Source organism: Thunnus thynnus, chromosome 2 (genome assembly GCF_963924715.1).
Source record: "Thunnus thynnus chromosome 2, fThuThy2.1, whole genome shotgun sequence".
In the NCBI taxonomy this organism is placed as follows: Eukaryota; Metazoa; Chordata; class Actinopteri; order Scombriformes; family Scombridae; genus Thunnus; species Thunnus thynnus.
The window spans coordinates 36,296,240-36,317,578 of record NC_089518.1 but is presented as its reverse complement, the minus strand read 5'-3'; the positions used below and the strand labels follow the sequence as shown (position 1 = coordinate 36,317,578).

The 21,339-nt window shown below is 40.4% G+C and overlaps 1 protein-coding gene across 2 annotated transcripts in view; it reads left to right on the top strand.

Annotated features, from left to right (window-relative positions):
- The window catches only part of fras1 (Fraser extracellular matrix complex subunit 1), a 293,698-nt gene that overhangs the window by 6,625 nt on the left and 265,734 nt on the right, over positions 1-21,339 (top strand). The window lies entirely within an intron of this gene.

The following is a 21,339-nucleotide window of genomic DNA, read 5'->3' as shown; positions in this document are numbered from 1 at the left end:
TTTGCCAACATCTTCTTTTAGATATATTTTATATTGAGAGCATATGCAGAACATGGACAGATCTAAGATCATTTAAATGTATTTAATGTTGCCTACATCCCCTCTGTAGTTTGCCAGTTTGTGATCTGACGCCGTTAAGATGGAAGCTCCTTCCTGATCGCAGCTGCTGTATGATAAAAATGGGTTACGTTTAAACTTCTCTTTGCACTTTTTATTCATTTAATTAGTTGTTCAGATCTGTATTTGCTCATAAATAATTCATTTGAAGGCCCTGTCAAAGAGGAGATGTGGTGGCGGTAAAAGAGATGTGAATCCTGACAGAATTACTTCAGCCAGGTTGTAGTTTCTGCATCCAGCGATGGTCTGAATGCTGCTTCAAAGCATTTTTCCACTGTGAGGAGGATAAACAGCCAGTTCTCACAAGAAAAATGACAGTATCGGTTTAAAATTCAGGCCCACGAAAACAACCTATAGTTATGTTACGCCATCTAGTGATGCAATTCAGATGACGTCAATATAAATTGACTTGATATGATGATTTTGACTTGTTAGGCGGAACAGGGTTGGGTGGATAGCTGGATAGATAGTCTAGACTCTGCTGCCCATTTTCCAACTGCAAGTTCAAACCATAGACTGTATAAAAATATGGACGGCAGTGCATGACGCTGCCTAACTCCCAGCCAATCAAAAATGGGCAAAGAGGCGGGGCCGAATGGCTGAAACAAGCCACCTAGCGGCTGGCGGCCCTGTCACTCAAAGCAGCCATGTCCTTCATCATGCATAACTTTACGGCTTAATAAAATAAATAACGGGTGAGTTTTTAAAAAATTCACCCCCCGTACAGTTGTCATGAAAGAGGAAATTAGCTACAGAGACCAAAACCGTTTTTTGTACCAGGCTGTAAACATGTTTATTTCTGCTGTAAAGTTGGACATTTTAACATGGGGGTCTATGGGGATTGACTCGCTTTTGTAGCCTCAAGTGGTCATTCAAGGCTTTTTGGCTTCATTTTACAGCCCCGGAGGTTACTGCCTGGGTCAAACCGCAAGTTGGGACATTTTAAAAAAAACGTAATGTTGTGGTATTTACTGTTGCCATGACAATGAAGGTTGCGTAACTTAAAGGGAATGAAAACCAGGTTTCAAGTGATCATTTTGACCCAAACCATGAGCTTTCCCAACACCAACCAAGTGGTTTTTGTGCCTAAACCCAACCAGACCTTAATCACAGTGTTGTCACACCATAAAACATCACTATTTTCTAAAATTGATTTGTAAAAGTTTTGAAAAGCCATTACTACAGTCGCTAGATAGCGTAAACGTAACTATAGGTCGTTTTCGCCGACCTGAATTTTAGACCTACTGTAGTTTTTTTTATGAGGATTTGTTGGGATGAAAGAAGATTTTCAGACAGTATCAGCATAGACGATACTTTTGGTGATTCGAGCCTTAAGATGTCTCTGTCTCCATTTACGGGTCGAACTGAAGTGAAAAGGAATGAAATTTGCTGCTGTGCACTTTAGAAAAACACCTCTTGTGTCTTGCAACAACTTGTAATCTCTCTTAAAAAGCCTTAAACACGGTACTCAGCAGTAGAGCTGTGATTCCCAGGCAGAATAAGGACGAACCCCTGCTTCTTTCCTGCTGTGTTATCAGTATAATTACAGTAAAGCTCGAAACAGCAAGCTGTGACATACCTACAACCACCTCCAATCCTGTAAACGCATGAGAACACATCCTGCCTCGCCGCTTTACGTTTCCCCTGCCTTTGACGGGGAGGATAATTTGTTGATGTGAGGATGTAAAGACAGAAATGGTTGAGTCAGTGTTTTAGGAGGAGGGGGAGGGAGGAGGAGGAGGGGGTGGAGGACAAGGGAAAGGAAGAGGAGGGGGTTTGTGGGAAAAAAAGGAGACGGCAGGGAGACAGGTGGGATGTCCCGGCATGTTCGAACACAGTTGGGTAAAGGCCCTTCTGGAGTTCAAAGTGAAGAACTTCCCCCCCCAAACACCTGGAGTGGTCGGCAAGATAGGAACAAATGGAAAAAAAAGAAAACACCCCCGCACAGATTAAAGTGCAGGTCTCTATAGAAGCCCTCAGGCCTCCTCTCTGTGTGGTTTAGGTCTGTGGTTAAAATAATCATAAGAGCAAAAAACAGTTTCACACACACACACACAGTGTCAGGCTCGTCTTTCTTCTTTTTCCAGACTTGAATTTCTTTATTTGATTAGATTTGGTTCTCAGCTTCATTTATACCAACAATAACTCTCATCATCCTTCACATCTAAATTAAAAAAGACAGATATTTATTTATATAGAGGCACAAATATATGTGAGATGACAGGCATATAAAACCACAGGCTACATGCACGTAACTGTGTTTTCCATTCTTTTCTTAAAGGCAGGCTTTTAGATCTGAACATAACCAAATTATTCTTGCAAGAATTTTCTCTGAAATCCATAAAAACTAGAGCTGAAGTAGCTGATTGACAGAAACTTTAATTGGCAACTATTTTTTATAATCGCGTAATCGTTTCTGTCATTTTTTTACAGCAGAAATTCAAAAAGAAAAAAAATTGGCTGTCTGCAGCTTCTCAAATTGGAGGATTTGAAGCTTTTATGTGTCATACACGATGGTAAACTGAATATCTTTAATTAAACAAAACAAGACATCTGAAGACAATATGCTGAAAAGTCTGCTGACACATATCGGCATAAAGCAGTGAGCTCTCTCTTTATAAAGGACACGTCATGTGATCACCAATCAACACCTGTACATGTGAGAGGAGGTCCTCTACTTCCACCCACATCCACCAAAAAAACAACATCCGCAACCACCAGTTCTGCATTGATAACAATGTCCAAAAACAGTACTGGGAGCTGACAGCTTTGAAAAAATGAAAAAAAAAAACACATTTTCTGACATCTGTCAAATTGTTTAACCAAATCATTAATTGTTTGTTCAATTAATCCAGTGTTGATTCTAAAATAGCGATAGCAAGTTTTAAAATTTGTCTCTGTGAGCACAGCTAAGTAGAAATATTCAATAAAAACTGAATCAAATACACTCTTTTTCCATCAGTGTGGGTTATTCTCTGCAAAAACTAAAATTATGTGGGTTAACTTCAAAAACTCGTTAATCAATGCCCCGGTGATTTTACATGTAGCACATCATGTGAGATGGATTAAAAGACGGACACAGGAGAGCGGATCTTTACATTTTCCCACAGAGAAGAGTCGACTTCTCATTGATTAGACCTTCACGTCGGTTGAGTTTCTACTGACAAGTTGTCGAGGCCAGCGGAGATTTGGTGTTTGACTGATGTTCCACAGCAGCACTAAATCATTCACCAGTCAGCTGTCTCGCAGCTTCAGTCCTGTAACCTGATGAATCCGATCAGACCCACAGAAAGGTTGCGCTCAGAGGAGCCAGCCTGTGTCGTCTGGGTAATAACAGAGGTCTTAAATGACGTCACCCTCAGGTCGTCTTAAACATCCCGATCTTGTCAGCTCATGTCAGCGTGGACTCTTACATCACGTCCTAAATATAGCTGCCGGTGGTCGAAGACGTTCTCAGATTCTTTACTCAAAGATCAAGTGTTATAGAGAACAGGAAGTTCATGGTCTTGGGGTGAGTTTTGCAGTTATTAAAGATGCCATTTAAAGGATAAGTTCACAGTTTTTTATACCATATTCATATGGCTCAAATGAACATGGAAAGCAATCTTGTTCTCTTATTCAAACTGGCCATGAAGATCCATTTCTAACATGATTCCAATATAAGAGACGGGATCCTTGTTTTGTGTAAAAATGCATTCAGTAGAAGCAAAGCTGTGTGATTTGGTCACGTCAGATGGATATTCTCTGTAACTTTTATAGTCTGTTTGTGTTTCCTCAATATTTCCTTGTGGAAAAAAGAGTCTAACTTTGGAAGACGGTCATTAACCAATAACTAATTCTGACTATTTTAAATCTGTGGATGTAACAATTGTTTCAAGACAGATTAAAAAAATGTGAACCTTTAAAACTGTGCTCCACCAATTTAGCATTGCACTCCTGTAACATTTACAGTCTTTTTTTTTATTCCATACATTCCTTGTCATAACCTGGCACCTACATTTCCCACAATGCAAATTGACCACTGATAGTTTGGTTCGGAGTTACAGGTTTGTTATGCTAGTAGCGGCTAATGTAGCCTGGAGCTGCTAGCCATCTTTGCTAGCCGAGATGAGGAGCTAATTTTTTCTAACTCAACACCTTCAGATTTTTTTTTTCATTATCAAACTTGTAGTCTTCAGCACCAACCAACCAACCTCTGGTGACACAGAGGGTTTTATACTACTTTCTACACATATAAAACCTGGAAAAACACATGCTGAGGTGCAAAATTGGTTCCCCTGGTTAAGTGTTTAAGCATTTTACCAACTTTTTGAAGTAATGAAACAGCATCATTCAAACAAACCGATTCTGAAATGATGTCACATCTTTTGATATTTATTATCTAACTTTTCTAGTTCAGTTTGAAGCAAGGATGTGGGCTAGCAATATTATAAGCCAATGAGTTCAGTGGATCATGAATATTGATGTTTTTTATCACAACAAAGCCCAAACAGTAGGGGTGTGTGTGTGGAGCTCTGCTTCAGGTAATCATCCACTTTTCCACAATGCATCTCTAATCATAAGAAAAAGAAAAACACTTTAACAGAATCTCAAATAAAGTTTGGAAAAGTTAAGAAGTAAAAAAGACTGTTTCGACCCCTGTTTCAGCACGCACAATCATCTGAACAATAATCAGACATTCAGCAAACAATACAGGCAGTGGACAGTCACTGATACTGAACTGTGCTTCAGTGTCGGTCCACTGATGGCTCACGTTCGGCTCGGTGTTTCTGGACCATAAAAGTCTTTTGACAATGTCTGAAATGTAATGTATTGTCAAGCTAAAATAAGTTTACTTAATGTGCTTATCTCATGTTTACTGCAATCTCTTAATCTGCTAAATAATTAGAAACAGCTGCAAGAAGATTCACTCAGAAAGCACCAGTAGTTTAAAACTGTACTCAGTTATCTGAGTAAATATTGTTGCATCCCTCTCTTGCATTCAGGAGCCCATGTGACTTGTCATAATCACCCAAACACTGTACAGTATGAAGCTAAAGAGGCTTGCGGGTAACGTGTACTACATGCGTCCTGACAGATTGAAATAACAACAGGCTTATTGTACCGGAGCAGTGTGCCACCAAGCCCGACACGCTGGTGAAATACAACAGTGAAGGACAGCAGGGCTCGGCAACATGCAGCACCATGTCCAAATATATCACCTGCCCCTCAAGGCTTGAATTCCTGGCATTGCAAGTCGCCGTTCCTGTAGGGAATCAAAATGTAGGGCACCTCGAGAATAGCACCATCAGGACGGAGGTCCGGGCAGTAATGCCAAGGATTTCAAAGAATGAGTTCTGGGATTCAATAAAGAATTAACCTGAGCAGAGCTGAAGCAGAGTTTTTACTTCAAAGGATAAGTCTGGCAATTTTCTACATTTTTCTTCTTGTCAACAAATCTCATGCACAGAGCCAAACCAACAATGAACTGATCTACTTACAAGTATTGTGTGTGTGTGTATCCAAAAGCCTGATATATCTTATTCCTCTGTGCTGTAAACCTCTGTTGTTGTCCAAAAACTATTAAAAACACATCAGTGAACCACATTGCTGCACTGGGTGACATATTACTTCATTACGAAGAGTTTGGTGAGGTTAGTTTGTTCAGAAACGGCACCAAAAACTAATAACAGCGATCACGTTTTCAGTCTCTGGAGAGTAGTTTGGTGGGAATACGGTTCTTTTTACAGAGCTTGGCTTTGTATTACATTTTACACTGCAAATAAATTTAGTATGAAGTCAAGAGGCTGTGATATGTAGCACAACAAGCTAGCAAAGCTCTGTAAACAGAACCACGTTCCTGCCGAACTACTCTCTGGATACTGAAAACATGATCGCTGTCATTAGTCTTTGGAGCTGTTGCTAAACAAACTAACGTGACCAAACTCTTTATAATGAAGAAACATGTCACCCAGTGCAGCGGTGAGGCTCACTAACTAGTTTTTAATAGTTTTTGGACAACAATGGAAGTCTACAGCACAAAGGACTACAGACGGGTGACAAATTAAAGGAAAAACTGGTCCAGGCCTGAATGCTTGACCCCTACAGTGAGGGGATCCGGTGCCTTTGTTATGCTTTGGGGGGCATTTTGCTGGCATGGTTTGGCCTTAACCTCTCAGCCTTGGCATTGATTCTACAAGTCTCTACTGGAGGGATGAACCATTCTTCCAAAAGATATTCCTTCATTTGGTGTTTTGATGATGGTGGTGGAGAGCGCTGTCTGACACGTCGGACCAAAATCTCCCATAGGTGTTCAACTGGGTTGAGATCTGGTGACTGTGAAGGCCATAACATATGATTCACATCGTTTTCATCAAACCATCTAGTGACCCCTCGTGCCCTATGGATGGGGTCATCCTGGAAGAGACCACTCCCATCAGGATAGAAATATTTCATCATAGGATAAAGGTGATCACTCAGAATAACTTTGCATTGATTAGCAGTGACCCCTCCCTCTAAGGGGACTCAAACCATGCCAGCAAAATGCCCCCCCCAAAGCATAACAGAGCCACCGGATCCCCTCACTGTAGGGGTCAAGCATTCAGACCTGGACCAGTTTTCAATAGTCAGTATATCAGGCTTTGGATACACACACAAGACTTGTAAGTAGATCAGTTCATTATTGGTTTGGCTCTGAAGAAAAAGATAGAAAATCACCAGCCACATCCTTTAATATGTTTAGTATAAACCCTTTTAATCACACTGGGCTTTTCAGGGTTCATAACAAAATGACATCATTTATTGCTGCCAAATACTAAACGTCATTAACGATGATGAGATGTAACTGCTACATGTGTGGTAGAGGGTTAAATTTCCTCGTAGTCCTGATTGGTCCCAATTTATCTCTTCCTGTTTCATCTGAATCCTGCTACTTTTAGTCCCGATCCTGTTTCATTTCATGTTAAGCAACATAAAGCTCCGACCTAAAGAACCAATGAAGCAGTTGTGAAATTTGTCATCGTTTCTAAATACATTAAGTAAAGGAGTTTTTTTTGTAAAGATGCTTTTTATTGATTCCCCAATACAACCTTTCAGTGTTTAATTTTGGACTTGCTGAGCTTCCAACCGTATCGCCAGTTATGCACGCATCAGCGCACATGTGTAATGTTTACAATATGGCAGACTGTAAAAGGTAATGAATTCTGCTGCTCTACACTCTGCACTACTTATGTCTCAGTGAAGCACCGTGATCTCACAGAAAAGTCTTAACCGCAGATCTCTGAGTGCAGTTTTTATGACTACATTTGATTTTTTTTTTTTTTTTTTTTAGATTTATGTTGAGCACATAATCTTTTATCATTACCACGTCCTGAAATTGCTGCAGCGTATAAAACTGTCACATGAAAGACAATAAAACAAATAAATATCTCCTGACCTCTGTGCACTCCCGAGGTCCCCGAACCTGATGGTTTTATTTTACGTGTCAGATGTTATTTTCTATTTCCTGCTTAAAACGATGTCACCACAGAATTTTTGCAATTTATAAGTTTGCTTGAGTTTTGTTTCATTAGTGAGAGATAATGTGAAGCCTCAGTATTGTTGCTATGGTTACTGACAGTCGATGTCACCTGGAGCTGTGTGTGGAGGTATTTAGACACCTTCCAGCCAGTAACAAACCAGTATTCTGTGTCTCCATGGTATTAAACCTCCTTATACAGGATGTTATGGATTCTTAAATGAGCTCACAAGTTTTGGTTATTTCACTTGAGAGATTTCTCTATTTCGATGGCCGAAGAGCAAAACCTCCTATCTGAAAAATGCACTTTTTTGAGAAAACCTAAAAAATAAAACTTGTTGTTTTCTTGCAGAATGCTATTTGTTATGGATACCCAATATATAATACACTGTGTTTTTGGACTATATTACTATATTATGTGTTAACAATACCGTAATAACCATACAAAGATACCGTAAAAAACACCACATAATATAGTAATATAATCCAAAAACAGTGTGTTATGTATTGGGTATATTTTAAACAAGTTTTCTCAAAAAAGTGCATTTTTCAGATAGGAGGTTTTGCTCCTCGGCCATCGATTTGTGTTTTTCTCAAAGATAAGGTGGGTTTGTTAGTGATGCATGTTATTTTTCAAAACTAACTTTAATTGATGAATATTTAGTCAGAATTTAAAGTCCCCCCTCCACTCCAAAAATGCATTTTTCTTTTTGTTACTTCATGTGGGAACCAAGTTATGTTTATGCATGTTCAGTTACATTTTGTTAAACAATTCATGTAAATTGAAATTACGTATAAGTCATTGAATAAGTTAATCAATAGTAATTTGTTTAAGTTCAGCTAATAATCATTTGGTTTAATTGATGTTGATGTAAACGTGTTAAAACAGTGAAGTAGTTTACTGTCACTTTAAGAGGTACAGGTCGCTTTTGTTTTACGAGGGTGATCCTGTGGTTTCGAAGAGTTTGAGGCTCTAGTAAGGACCCGAGCCACACGGGTTTCTTACTGTAGTACAGTTTGCTGATTAAGAGAACTTGGCTTTGAATACTCCTGTAAGAAGATACTACGAACTGTGGAAGTTTTTCCTCCTCAAGCTAAACGTACACGAGTTAAGCTGAGGCCCTCGTTGAGCTTCAACCAGCCGCACTTCAGTTAGAAGTTTGATCTTCTCTGTGCAGAATGATGTTTGTTTTCACCTTAAATCTGAGTTTAACACGTGTACCTACAAGGATGATTTGTGACATCACAATGAGTTTGGAGCCAACTGTGGTCCAGTATGCAACAAAGCAGATGAATGACTGACTTTTTAAAAGATTACATAAATATCAGACAGTCATATATATTATGGTATATTACAGGTATTGTGGACCTTTGAATTTCATCACTTTTCATCTCAGTATCACTCTTTAGTCCACATGTAATTTGCAGTCACTGACATGCAGCCTCAGTGTGACTTCAGCCCACCAAGGTGATCTCTCTCATGAAGAAAAACACTTTTTGCAGAACATTTCAAGCCACCGCCGTCAGAAAAAAAACAATCTCAACAGTACGTCTGATTGCTGCTGCCGCTGCCCGACACGCTTCACAACTTGAGTTTGATGACACTGACTGGAAAAAAGAAAGAAAGAAAAAACGTCAGCTCAAACTCAAATTAAAAGAGGAGCACAGTGAAGGCAAATACCGTGAACTCGTTTAAAAGCGACTATCTCTGACTTCCTCTGTGCCGAGGGGGTAATATCCTCAGCACGGGTATTCATATCCGTCGACATTGTGCCCATTGGGGTTCAGCAGTGAAGTATGACATTAAAAGCGCTAATAGGATCTGACTGCTGTTGGACAGAATATGTATATTAGCGGAAACTGCCTTTTCCAAGGCCCCCTTAGTGGATTAACGCTCAAGCCAAAGTGATAATTCCTCTGTGGTGACCGGGTCGCCGCTGACTGGTGTTCACGCTGTGGTCCCCCCCCCCTCCCCTGTGGGGCTCAAAACCACCCATGTGATCAGAGGAAAAGGTCAAATCAGAACCCCCTGAGGGATGAGACATGCACTGCGGGCACGTTTCGGTGCTGCGGGAGGGAGCCGAGAGGAAGAAAAATACTGGAACTGGAGGAAAGTATTGAAGAGGAAACGAGGCAAAACAGAGAGCGGAGTTTGGGGGGAAAAACATCATTTGATGGATGACAGTCTGGGGCAAAATAAAGGCAGGAGGGATGATGTCTGAGGAAAAACTTGACAGAAGGGACCTGACTTCACTCAGTCCTATGAGACAGAAAGTCTGCGTCAGCATTTTTCCCGCTTTCAGCCTGATAAGGACAGGTAGGGTCACCTGACATCAGCACAGGGAGGGAGGGAGGGAACGCAGACTGCAAACTAAACTGGATGAACGGTGCAGCACTTTTCACTCAGTGGCTTAGATGAAGAAGTTCTGAGCTTTTTTAGTTGCAAATGGTAAACTTTAACTTCAAAGTGGGGGGATATAATTGACCTGATCAGGCTAGAAACAAGACATTTAACCTGATATTGAATCCTAAAGCTTCCTACAACAAGCAAAATAATCTGCCAATATGGTGAGATTTTCACCTGTTTTCAGTAAAACTCTACTTGTTTTAAGAGGTTTATCATCAAATGGCATTTTCTTCAAAACCAGCAATATGTTAAATCTTTCTGACCTTCCTGTCTGTGTCTCTCAACCCCAAACCCAAACGTTTTTAGATGTAAATCTGTAAAAACAGCTCAAAAACATATAGTTTCATTAAAAATTCAAGACAGATTTTTTATAGGGGACTATTGGGGACTGTGGTGCTCTAATGATTTGGTGCTCTAACGAGTGTTTCTGACAGCAGGACAGTGTATGTGGGATTGACTCGTGTGGATCTTTTCCTTGTGTTATAAAAAATAATTCTTGAAGGCTCATTATGAGACTGAAGGGTATATTTACAATCAAATAGCATTTCCCCTTATTTACTGCACTTAACCAGGACTGCAGGTTTTGTCCTGGTTAAGTGGAAGAAAAGCTCTGAAAATCACAAGTTTGGTCTCATAAAATATGTGTTTTAAGGCTTTCCTGTATGGGAGGAAGTTTAGGGGTAAATGTCCTAACTAGTTGTTAAGGCTGATGCTAAATCTGCACACGTCTCTTTTTGTGTTTGTTTGGTGACATTTTTGGTGGCAAACGGTCATTACTGTGTTTATATCTTCTCAGTAAGTGCTAGTGTTAGAGTAGTTAGTAGTGTGTTAGTATTGTGGCAAAACTGGTTTCTGCAAAGTTAAGCGGACAGATCAGAACCCCTGACAGCAAATTTTACTTTTAAACTAACAAAATATGGTATTTTAAGTAGGTAAGTAAGTGATTTCTTTCTTCTGATGTCATGGATAACAGATGAACTGTTCACTTCATTGCATATCAACTACAATTTTATGTGTAATTTTGCAAAAGACAGTTTGAATTCCCACAAACTATCAGCACTAACTTTACAATGCCTGACAAAAGTCTATGACTGAAATGTTGCATTTTAAATTAAATTAGTGCTGACGCTGTGTGGGATTTCAAATTTTCTTCTGCACATCTGTCTACTTGTATGCATTACACAGCACTTAATATGGGATTTGGCAAAGATTTGCCATATTGTAATTTGTTTTATTATTTTTCTTCTGGCTTTTTTGCTTGACAGTGTAGAGAGACAGGAAACATAGGGAGAGAGGGAGGTATGATAGGTGACGAGGGTCGAGCCGAGGACGTTGCTGTCATGCAACTTAACCATTAGGCCACCGGGTTGCTCTGTAATATACATTTACATGGGAAAAATACTCTATTTGCTTTAATATAATGAGTCTGATTTCAGCTATATCACCCAGCCCTCGACAGAGTGTTTAGAAGTACAAATGGGAAAACTGTTATTGGTCATAGGTTGAATCAGTGTTGGGATATTATTAGTTATTTGGTAAAAATCTCACAGGTTATTGCTTTAACAGTGACACAAAACTACAACACTGGTTCATTTTTACAGCATTTTGCACCCATTTGGTTTTTCATATCAAGCGACTCATCCGATGATGATCTAGATTCCTGTACCTTATCTGTCAGAAATTCAAATCCTGTGGCCATTGGGGCTCGGTTTGTGTGCCAAACGTTTGACTCAGTCGGAGGTTGTGGGAGTTCAGTGCTCAGCATCAACATCACATCAAAAAAAAGCAACTTCAAGCACACGATGTCGTTCAGTCTGGGGATGCGATGTGTCTTATCTCCAACCGCTGCCACCGTTCAAGTCAGGTCAAGGATAAAAGCTTTGTTTCCTGCCCTGGCTTATTGAGTGTTGTTTTTATTTGTTAGATTCTGAATCCCGATCTCTTCTAAATTAACTCCAAACTCGGCACATCCTGTTCTTCCCCTCATTTATCCCTTTGAGAGGTTTTCCCGCTCCCGCGATGTGTGAAGTTCCCGACATAATGAAGTGAGCACAGACCACACCGATGTCAGGAGAATAGGGCTTTTCAGAAGGACTGTGGCCCAGCACACACAGAAATAGATTATTCGAGGACTTGCCATTCGTGGCTCCACCACATCTGAATTATTAAGAGGCCTGAGGCTGTGAAGTGCCTACACTGGCTGCTCTTTTCAAGATGCTTTTAAAGCTAAACTGCATCTTGCTTCTTGAATCCCTCCGTACTTCTGAGTCAGAGCAGCAGTTGCCCATTTATTTTTCCTCCGGGGGGGAAAAACGTATAAAAACAATGCTGTTTTATTTTCATATCCATCACTTTGGGTGGTTTATGTTGCATAGAAGCATTAAAGTTTCAAGACACTTTGAGACTTATTTAGTGAGGTGCTACAGGTCAGAATTCCTAAAATCTTAAAACTCAGCGATTACCGTGAAAAGATGACAACGGCACTTCAGAACATTTTTGAAAATTGACCCCTCATCTTCTTGTTTTGGCCTTTCATTGACAGTAAGCATAAAAGATGGTGCTTTCCTAAAAGTTTGGATACATTTGAAAACACTGATCACAGTTTTTTCTCTTTTTTTAATTTTATGAACACTTTATTTCTTCATTTTTTCCCAATTCAGTAAAATATGAAACATTAACAGTAACGACAACCAACAAAACCCCCAGAAAAATACAATATTGACTTGACAATTGCAGACTCCCCATGTTGCAGGTAGCAAAAGTCAATTTGAGCATTTTAATGACAAGCCTGTTAAATTACAGCAAACCATTTCTATCACAAATCCATGTATGTGAGAGTATTGCAAAAAGGATCAGGGCAAATATACAGCATCCAAACTTTTGACTGGTACTAAAACAGGATCCATGAGCAAAGATTAATACAATCAAAATAAAACAATACAACACAGGAAGCACATACGTACATGGTATTTGCTTTCACTGAAGAGAAACCAGATGATCCATACAGACACTGAAGACACATTACCCTGATCGATTGCATAAAAGAGGGAAGACAGTCAACCTTCCACCTAATGAGGATTAATCATCACGCTAACAGTGAAGCTAACGCTACAGCATTTGACTCATCGCAGGTTTGTAGTACAGACGGGGGAAAACTTATTTTGGAAATGAAGATGTACAGTATACCTTCACAGATCGGCTTATATAGCAGAAACAGCTTTTTGTCACCTTGAGAAGGGAGAAGAGATGGAAGAGGTCTATGAAACTTTATGAAGGAGGCGGATGAATGGATGTGTTGAAGGTTAAGTTTTAAGTGAGTCTGTGCAAAGACTGAAAACAGCACTGTGTTTAAAAAAAAAAAAATGCAAGAGGCTTTGTTGGTGCAGACGTGTTGCTACAGGTGTTTGTAAGAAGAACCGAGAAGTCCAGTTGGAAGGTTTATCAGACACTAAAACACTGTGCAGCACTTTATAATACTATACGATTCAAGATCAGTTACCAGTCTGTAAAGATGGGACGTAAACGGCTTCATGAACAGAATTAGCACCGTCACACCATGACGTTATCCACCAGGAATGTGTGTTTACATGTATTTGATTGGCCAACGTTATGTTTTTCTGGATGTTCTTGCATTGTCTTGCAGCAGATTCAACCTTTTTGCTGGACGGCTCTGCGGTTTTTTTTGCCAGATCTCTTTGTTGGGACTCACCCTGAGCCAACCGAGTGGTCTCATTGAAATGAATGAGAGGACTGTGTTTTTATTGCAGCGCTAATGTTGATCTGACCAAGGCTTTAAGAGGATCGATAAAGAGGGAAACAGACATAAGTAGAGGAGAGGATGGTTAACCAGGTATACGCAGGCTTCATCTGGAAGTAATGGAAACATATTTCTTCCATCATTCTGTTTCGTTTGTGTAACGACCCCTCAAAGGGCCCTTCGGGTTGAGACCCTCTGTTTGACACTGTCCCATGCCTCAGCAGAGCTAGTGAGGCTAAATGAGAGCTCGCCATGCTCCTTCGAGTGGAACTAAGCCTTTTTTTCCCCCCACCAGCTCTCTGCAGACATGCAGAGATGTGGAGGACTGGAGTGAAATGGTGCAACCTTTGGCAAACACCCAACCAGTGGGCTAATGGGCAAACAAACATGCTAGCTGCTTCCTTTTCTCATCAACAGCCCCACCTCTGAACCCCCCCCCCCCCACCCCCCCAACCCTCCCTTCCATCTGGCGGCGGCTTTGACAGTTTCATTGCCGAAGGTCCGGGAGGTCGTCAGCCTTTTGTCTCTCACTTCATTCAGTGTTTGATTCCCGGCTCGCCATTCAAGCCAGTTTGCCTCTTATCTGCAAATACCAGCATGCGGCCCTGAGCTGTGGTTTGTCTTTCTTGCTCTACTTTTTCCTTCTGTCTGTGCCTGCAGGCTCTTGGAGCTACAAGTGTTTAGACAGAGAAGCTTTAAACTGAGCCAAGTCTTTGTCCCCCCCTCGGCTCAGGCGGCCGTGTTCACACACGCTGCAGATCTCAAACCTGTTAGCCACAGGGCTCATTTTTTTTCCAACTTCATCTGTGGGTTTCCCTCCTATTTTCTGTCCTGAATGCAAAAGAGGGAAAGAGTATGTCTTCAGGGAGTACTGCTTAAAAATTAATTCTTTTGTCTGTAAGAAAAAGACTGAAGGAATTCAAATAACTGTGAAGAATGAGTGCACACCGGGGAGTTTTCATATTTTGAGAGATATTTACTGATTCTCTTGAGTTATAAAATGAAACTAATTTCATTATAAAAGCTATAAAGTCAGCCCCTCATGTATCTGATGTCTTTTTTTTTGAAAAGTTGAATCCCTAATTTCTTTTTATCCCCAGAATGCACAAAGTTTATATCGGTGGATGGAAAATATAAATCCAGTTTTCCTCGTTTGTCATGTGGAAGAATATTCTAATCAGCCTTTTTTAGCTCATCTGCAAAATAAGAGGGAAAAAGTAAAACTCACAGCTAAATTAATGTCACTCCAACATGTGAATAAAGCCTGACGGTAACCTTCAACATTCATACCAGAAGGACTTTGAAGTTCTCAAAGTGTACTAACAAGTCTTTGTAGTGTGTTATCTGGTCTGCTGGCTTCACATTCTGCATTTAAAAAAAAAAATTGATGTCATTATTTTTACATTTCCTGGATTTTTTTTTTTCTAAAGGAAAGTTCACTTGTAAGAAGAAAGCCTTGAAATTGAGGTTTGATGTATTTGATGTTTTTTTTTTCCTGGTATATATTAAAAATATAATAACACATGGCTGTATGCTGTGTGGTTCATTAGCACCTATGAAATGCTAATAGAGGAAGTGAATGAGTGGAGATTCTGTTTGTTTCAACAACCGCTGCTGAAGCCTTTTAGCAAGGAAGTGATGAGACACTTAAATTATGTTTTCGGGGTCTTTCTTCAAATTTTGCACAAACGTCCTCTTGGACTCGAGGATGAACTGATTAGAATTTGGTAGTCAAAGGTCAAAGTCACTGTGACCTCATGTCCGTGCCATTCTCGTGAACACGATATCTCAGGAAGACCTGGAGGGAATTTCATTACGTCTGCCACAAACGTCCTCTCGGACTCGAGGATGAACCGATTAGAATTTGGTGGTCAAAGGTCAATTAATTATAACAAAGTTTCACACAAATGTCTAACAGGATAAAATGATGAAGTGATGACATTTTAGAAGTCGATGACATTTTATATCCAAAAGGTCAACTTCGCTGTGACGTCATAATGTTTTCTGGCCGTTATTCAACATCGTAACTCAGGAACTGAAGGAGAGATTGTGACCATATTTCACATTTGGTCGGATACTGAGTTGGTGACACTAATCTTGTTTCCCACCTTGAAACTGTGGTGATTGTTTAGATCTTCTGTGTGTGTGAAACGTCCACGTTTTAGTATTTTGTAGGTTCTACGGATGTGCAGAGAGCCCAGTATTTGTATCTGTATTTGTTGAGGCAGCAAAATTATTTGTATTTGTATTCAAATAAAAGTAGAAAGTTTTTGTTTTTATTACGCTTTTAATTTTAGAAAATTGAAAGTGTTACAATTAGTGTTTATGAAGTGTTCCCTTGGGAGATAGTGATGTAATCGACCTGCGCACTGGTATTTAACATGTTTTTTTTTTCTTCCCGGAAACAAATAATTTTTAAAATATTTGTATGAAACAAATATTCTTAAAAAAAAAAGCCACTATTTGTACTTTGCCGAATAAGGTATTTGTATTCGGGCACACCCCTAGTAAGTTCTGTGCAGCAACATCCATGTCTGAAGCATCGTCTACTGTCATGGCTGCAACTTTGTGTTCCATCAGAATCAGCTTTATTGGCCGAGCATGTGAACACATACAAGGAAAACACATTTAATACCTTTTATTAAATCCCTTCAAAGTCTTTGCTACAGATATTATATGAGTCTGGATGTAAACTGCAACTTGACTGGTTGGTGGTATTTCTAGTTCTTATTGTCAACAATGAACATTATTGATAATCGTCAGACTTATCCTTTAACTGGAGGAGTTGCTGCTTCACTCCACTCATTCACTTGTGTTTTAGAAAAGCACCAGCCATATACTTTAAGCAGCTGTGACATACTACACTTAAAAAGTTAGAGAAGTTGGAGAAGTAAAGGTCAAAAATCATCTCGTCATGGCCCTGTGGGAGGCCTTGAACCACGAGTTGAGAACCAGCGCTGATACAGGAGTGCTCTGACTGAGTGCCCACTAGACTTAACAAACTCCCCGCGGTCCAGTCAAACGTCTGGGCTGTTAAGAGCACTGACAGGAAGTTATAGAGGGATGGTGGTGCTCTGATGGAAGCGGTCCTTCCTCCTCCTTCACTTCTTTCTCTCCGCCGTCGGTTTTTGGCTGGACCCCAACATGAGGGCCAATCCCACATATGCGGTTGTCCATGACTGACTGAGTGATAAAGTTACACCATTGACTGTTGCTCTTTCAAATTAACAGTTTTCTATTACATCATCAGGGTGCGTTTACAGCGCTTCCTCTCATAGCCCTAATCGTACGGGACTAGTATTACCTGAGGACCTCATGTGATTTAGAAATTACCCCCCTACCTGCTTTTATTTCTTTTGACGTTTTCTCATCACAAACGATGAACAACAGCATTAAAATATGAGTCTTGCAGTTAAAACATGAGACTCGTGTAGCTGTTATATCAGTTTTAGTGCAGTTGTGCTTGCTGTAACTGGCTGTAGATGAGCCTCTTGTCAACACTTTCATTTATAATTTCCACCGAAGCCTCCAGATGAACATTTAATATTCAGACATTCACATTATAGACACCACCGCTGACTATCCCTGTAACAAATTGGCTACAATTTTGCACAACCAGACACAGTCCGGACATATACTCGGGTTTTTCCACCTAGTCTTGTTTTTTTTTTCCTACCACCAAAGTCAATCTCTGGTCAACCACATTTTCCTTTGTGTCTGTCTGGATTATTGATGAAGCAGGTGAGGCGAAACCCGACAGACTGCAGGCAAAGTGAGGAGTTAAAGAGGTTCAGAGAGAAGTCAGAGTAACACAAACATTTCATGTGGAAGCACTTTGAAGTTAATGCTTTAAATGGGCATGTCTTATTTTAGGTTGAAGTCTGCATTTACTCTTTTCTTTCATTATCAATTAAAGAGCGGATTATATATTTTTATGTCTTCATATTGCTTGTTTTGTCTGACCAACAAGATATTCACTTTATTCACAACAGAAAACAATGAATTTACTATCAAATTTTTTTAAAAAACCTGAAGGACAAAACACCTGCAAGCTAGTTTTGGGCAAAAAACTCCCTGCAACATATATCTAACGCACCCTTTTGATTGATCCTGGTGTAAATATGCCGTCAGTGCTCTACTGCTATTAATCAACAACTCTTTTTAAGCGAATACACCAAAAAGTTCCCTTGTTTCAGCCGCTCTTCGTCATTCATTACGGTAAATTGATTAGCTATCGGTTCTGGACTGTTGGTTGGACAAAATAAGAAATTATAACGAGAATTGTTCACTATTTTTAGTCATTTTATAGACTAATAGTGCTAATTATTACTCTTATTATCTATCAATGAAGTCCATATGACAGTTTCATTGCTTTATTACAGAAATTGAATAGTTCATTACAAAAATGGAAGATTTCACCTCCTCTTCTTGACATGAATAGATAATCAGACGTCTACATTAATTCTCCTCTCACACTTTTTTTGTGTATGATTGGCATAAATCTCCGAAACCATGACAGGGAGAAGCATTGGTGTAAAATTCCCTTAGATTTAAATCTAAACGGCATAATTAAGCCTCAGTCTGTCAGACGGAGTTTCATCAGTGCAGTGTGATTATTTTTTCAGTCTGCGCTCATTACCCTGCGCTGTTAACCTTTTACTAAGATGAGCCCGGTGGAATCGGCGGGCTGAAAGATAAAGGGGATGATGACAGGTAGAGATGGATGTTTGCCTCGGGGTAACATGTTGGAAGCCGGGCCGAGCCTATCGATGACTTCATTTCCTCTCCTCACCTGGACGCCGCCGCCGCCTCTCTCGGCAGAAAAACAAAGCAGGTTTCCACTCCCGCTTCTTGACCTCACAGGATGCTGGGATCATGCTACAGATCCCTCCACCCTGTGCATGTGTCTCGGCTCTCTGCCTGACTGATAAGATAGGAAGAAAATATAAAGACTGTTGGGTTGTTGCAGAGGAGGCGATTGATCTCTTTCACTTCCTGGATGTTTTTCTGAAGCTGTAGATGAGATTTGTGGCGGCAACCGAACTCGCTCTACTAACTGTCTTATGCTTCAAGTCCCGCAGGTTTATTCTGAACTTGGAAAATCTGCCTTTGTGCACAAAACACATTGAATTTTCATCCTCAAGATCGACACTCTCGCTACCCCTGCACAAGTCAAGACTGTGATCTCAAACCACTTCGCCTCAGCGTGCAGCTGTATCGTCCTCTTCTGATCTATTCAGCCCTACGTATTTGGCTTCTAACTCTATCTCGACATCGCTGCAAATGAGGGAAACCTCAATGATTTTTCGAGGCTTTAAGGGATAGTTTGGACTTTTTGAAGTGGAGGTTGTATGAGGTAGTTATCCATAGTCAGTGTTGTACCTGCAGTAGATTTGGGTCGGCACACAAAACGTATTTTAGCCACCTAAAAAAATCAATACCAGTTTGAGCACACGCTATATTTAGAATATTTTCACCGCTTTACCTTGCCGTCAGACAGCCCTTTCCTTTTGGCACTACATTTTCCCAACTGTAGAACTTCCTATTCTATTCCTACACATGCCGTACACCGTTTTACGCCACAGTGGCACTTTCTGACCCAAACAGCTGATCTGCGGTGCGCGCAGCTCCTCAGATGTAAGGATTTGAAGCTTTTCTGTGTCTAAACTGAAAACATTTGGATTTTTTGATTTGTCAATCAGACAAAACAAGACGTTTAAAGACTTCACCATGAATATAAGAAGTTATAACGGTCATTTTAAACAGAATTTATTTGAAAAGTCTTTGTTAGAAAAGTGTAAAAGTGTTTTAATTACTATATTTTGATGTGTAGTTACAGTAGGAATAAAACATAGTCACTGAAAAACTATTTAAACTATACTATACTACTAGTTGTTACATGAAATCTAGTTTTAACGTAGACATCTAGTTGTCTTCTGACCTGCAAATCACTAAACCAGTCCATACTGGGAACTGACCGTTACACACCTGAGCTGGATTTCAAACCAGCAACCTTTTTTTTTGTTTCACAGCTTTGAACTAAGTTGCTGCTGTTCTTTAATCAGCTCTCTCTGAAACACTTTAATGACTTCTCACCACTTAGACTCGCTCTTTTCAAACTAAATGACACAAGGAAACTCCTCTAATATTTGCCTTTGTCATTGGCCTTTACTGACGTTCATGAAAAGACACCGTAAAGACCGTCCAGCTGAAACTTCACCGTGCACTCTCAGGTCTGTTTAAATGATCTTTGCCCTCTAGTTAGAGAGGAAACATGCCTCAACTTGTTTTATTACAGGCCAGTCTGAGGTAAAGACTAAAAGCTTCGGTCTCTTTGTTTTGCCCGTGAGAGAAACTCAGTGGTCAGAAATTAACATAATGTGAAGCCTCGAGACTTTTTTAAGTGCTGTGATAGTAGTTCTGCCCTAAAGGGAGGCGAATACGACTCCAGATGACAGTTAGTTAAAATCTGATCCATAATCCGGAGTTGATTTTCTTGCGAGAACAAGAGCTGACACTGTGTTTGACCCCATCTGCTCCGTTTATTGTTCCGTCCGAGTGTGAGGGAACGAGCGACCGAATGAGGACGTTAAACGTTTATTTTAACAGTCGCCTCTTTGTCCGGACGACGCGGCTCTTTTGTCTCGGCCGTTATTTCAAGGCTGAAAAGAGCGAGAGTGAGATTAGTGTGATTGGTGAAAAAAAGGGACATTTTTAAAATTCCTGTGAGAGGAACTTTAACAGCAAACGGAGAAGTTTAGGAAGCTTGTTGTGTAAACATCTAGTTGTTTGTCCCTTTCACTTGAGTACAGTGTGTGAAACAATGGCTGTATGCTTAAATATGATAACTAGTTTACTTTGTTAAGCAGGAGCAAGAGGCTTTTTGTCTCAGAGCCAGAACGTGGGATGAATTTTTGATGAGGACGCTGCAGTTTGATCGCTCTGATTCGCAGATGAACATCAAATAATTTCATTGCAATTAGACCGGTGGTGTGAAGCCGCGCCGCTCTTATCGCCGTGTTTACGTAATAGGGGAAGAGAACATTTACATGTCCCCGTTTTTTCCCGCTTTGTCGCCCTCGCTGACACCATCGGCTGAGTCAGCTGTCCCCCCCGTATGCTCGGTGACACCCGCCGGGCGTTTTGACAGCTCTGTCTCCGGTGGGGCTGTCGGGGGTTTTATTGAGGGTTTTCTTCCCCCTCCTGCGACGCTGCTGCTCGGTGGGGTGTCTGTGGTTTTAGAGCCGGGGAGACAAGCAAACAAAGTCCTGACTGGAGGAGGAGGAGGAGGAGGAGGAGGGGTGGGAAGGGGGGGGCTGGAATTAGGCTTCAGAGTTAAATGGTGACCTGGTGCATCAAGGTTTTTTTTTTAATTTCATGAAACCGCAGGAAGATGCTTTCAGACCTGCATATTTGTCATTCTATGGAGGCCCACATGAGAAGATCTTTGAGGTCTTTTTCCATATAGGGAGAGATCAGAAGAGGCAGTCAGTCATAAACACCCTCAGTATGTCTACTAGTGAATGAAATAACAGCAAGGCTCAGTACTTAGAGCTGTTAGCA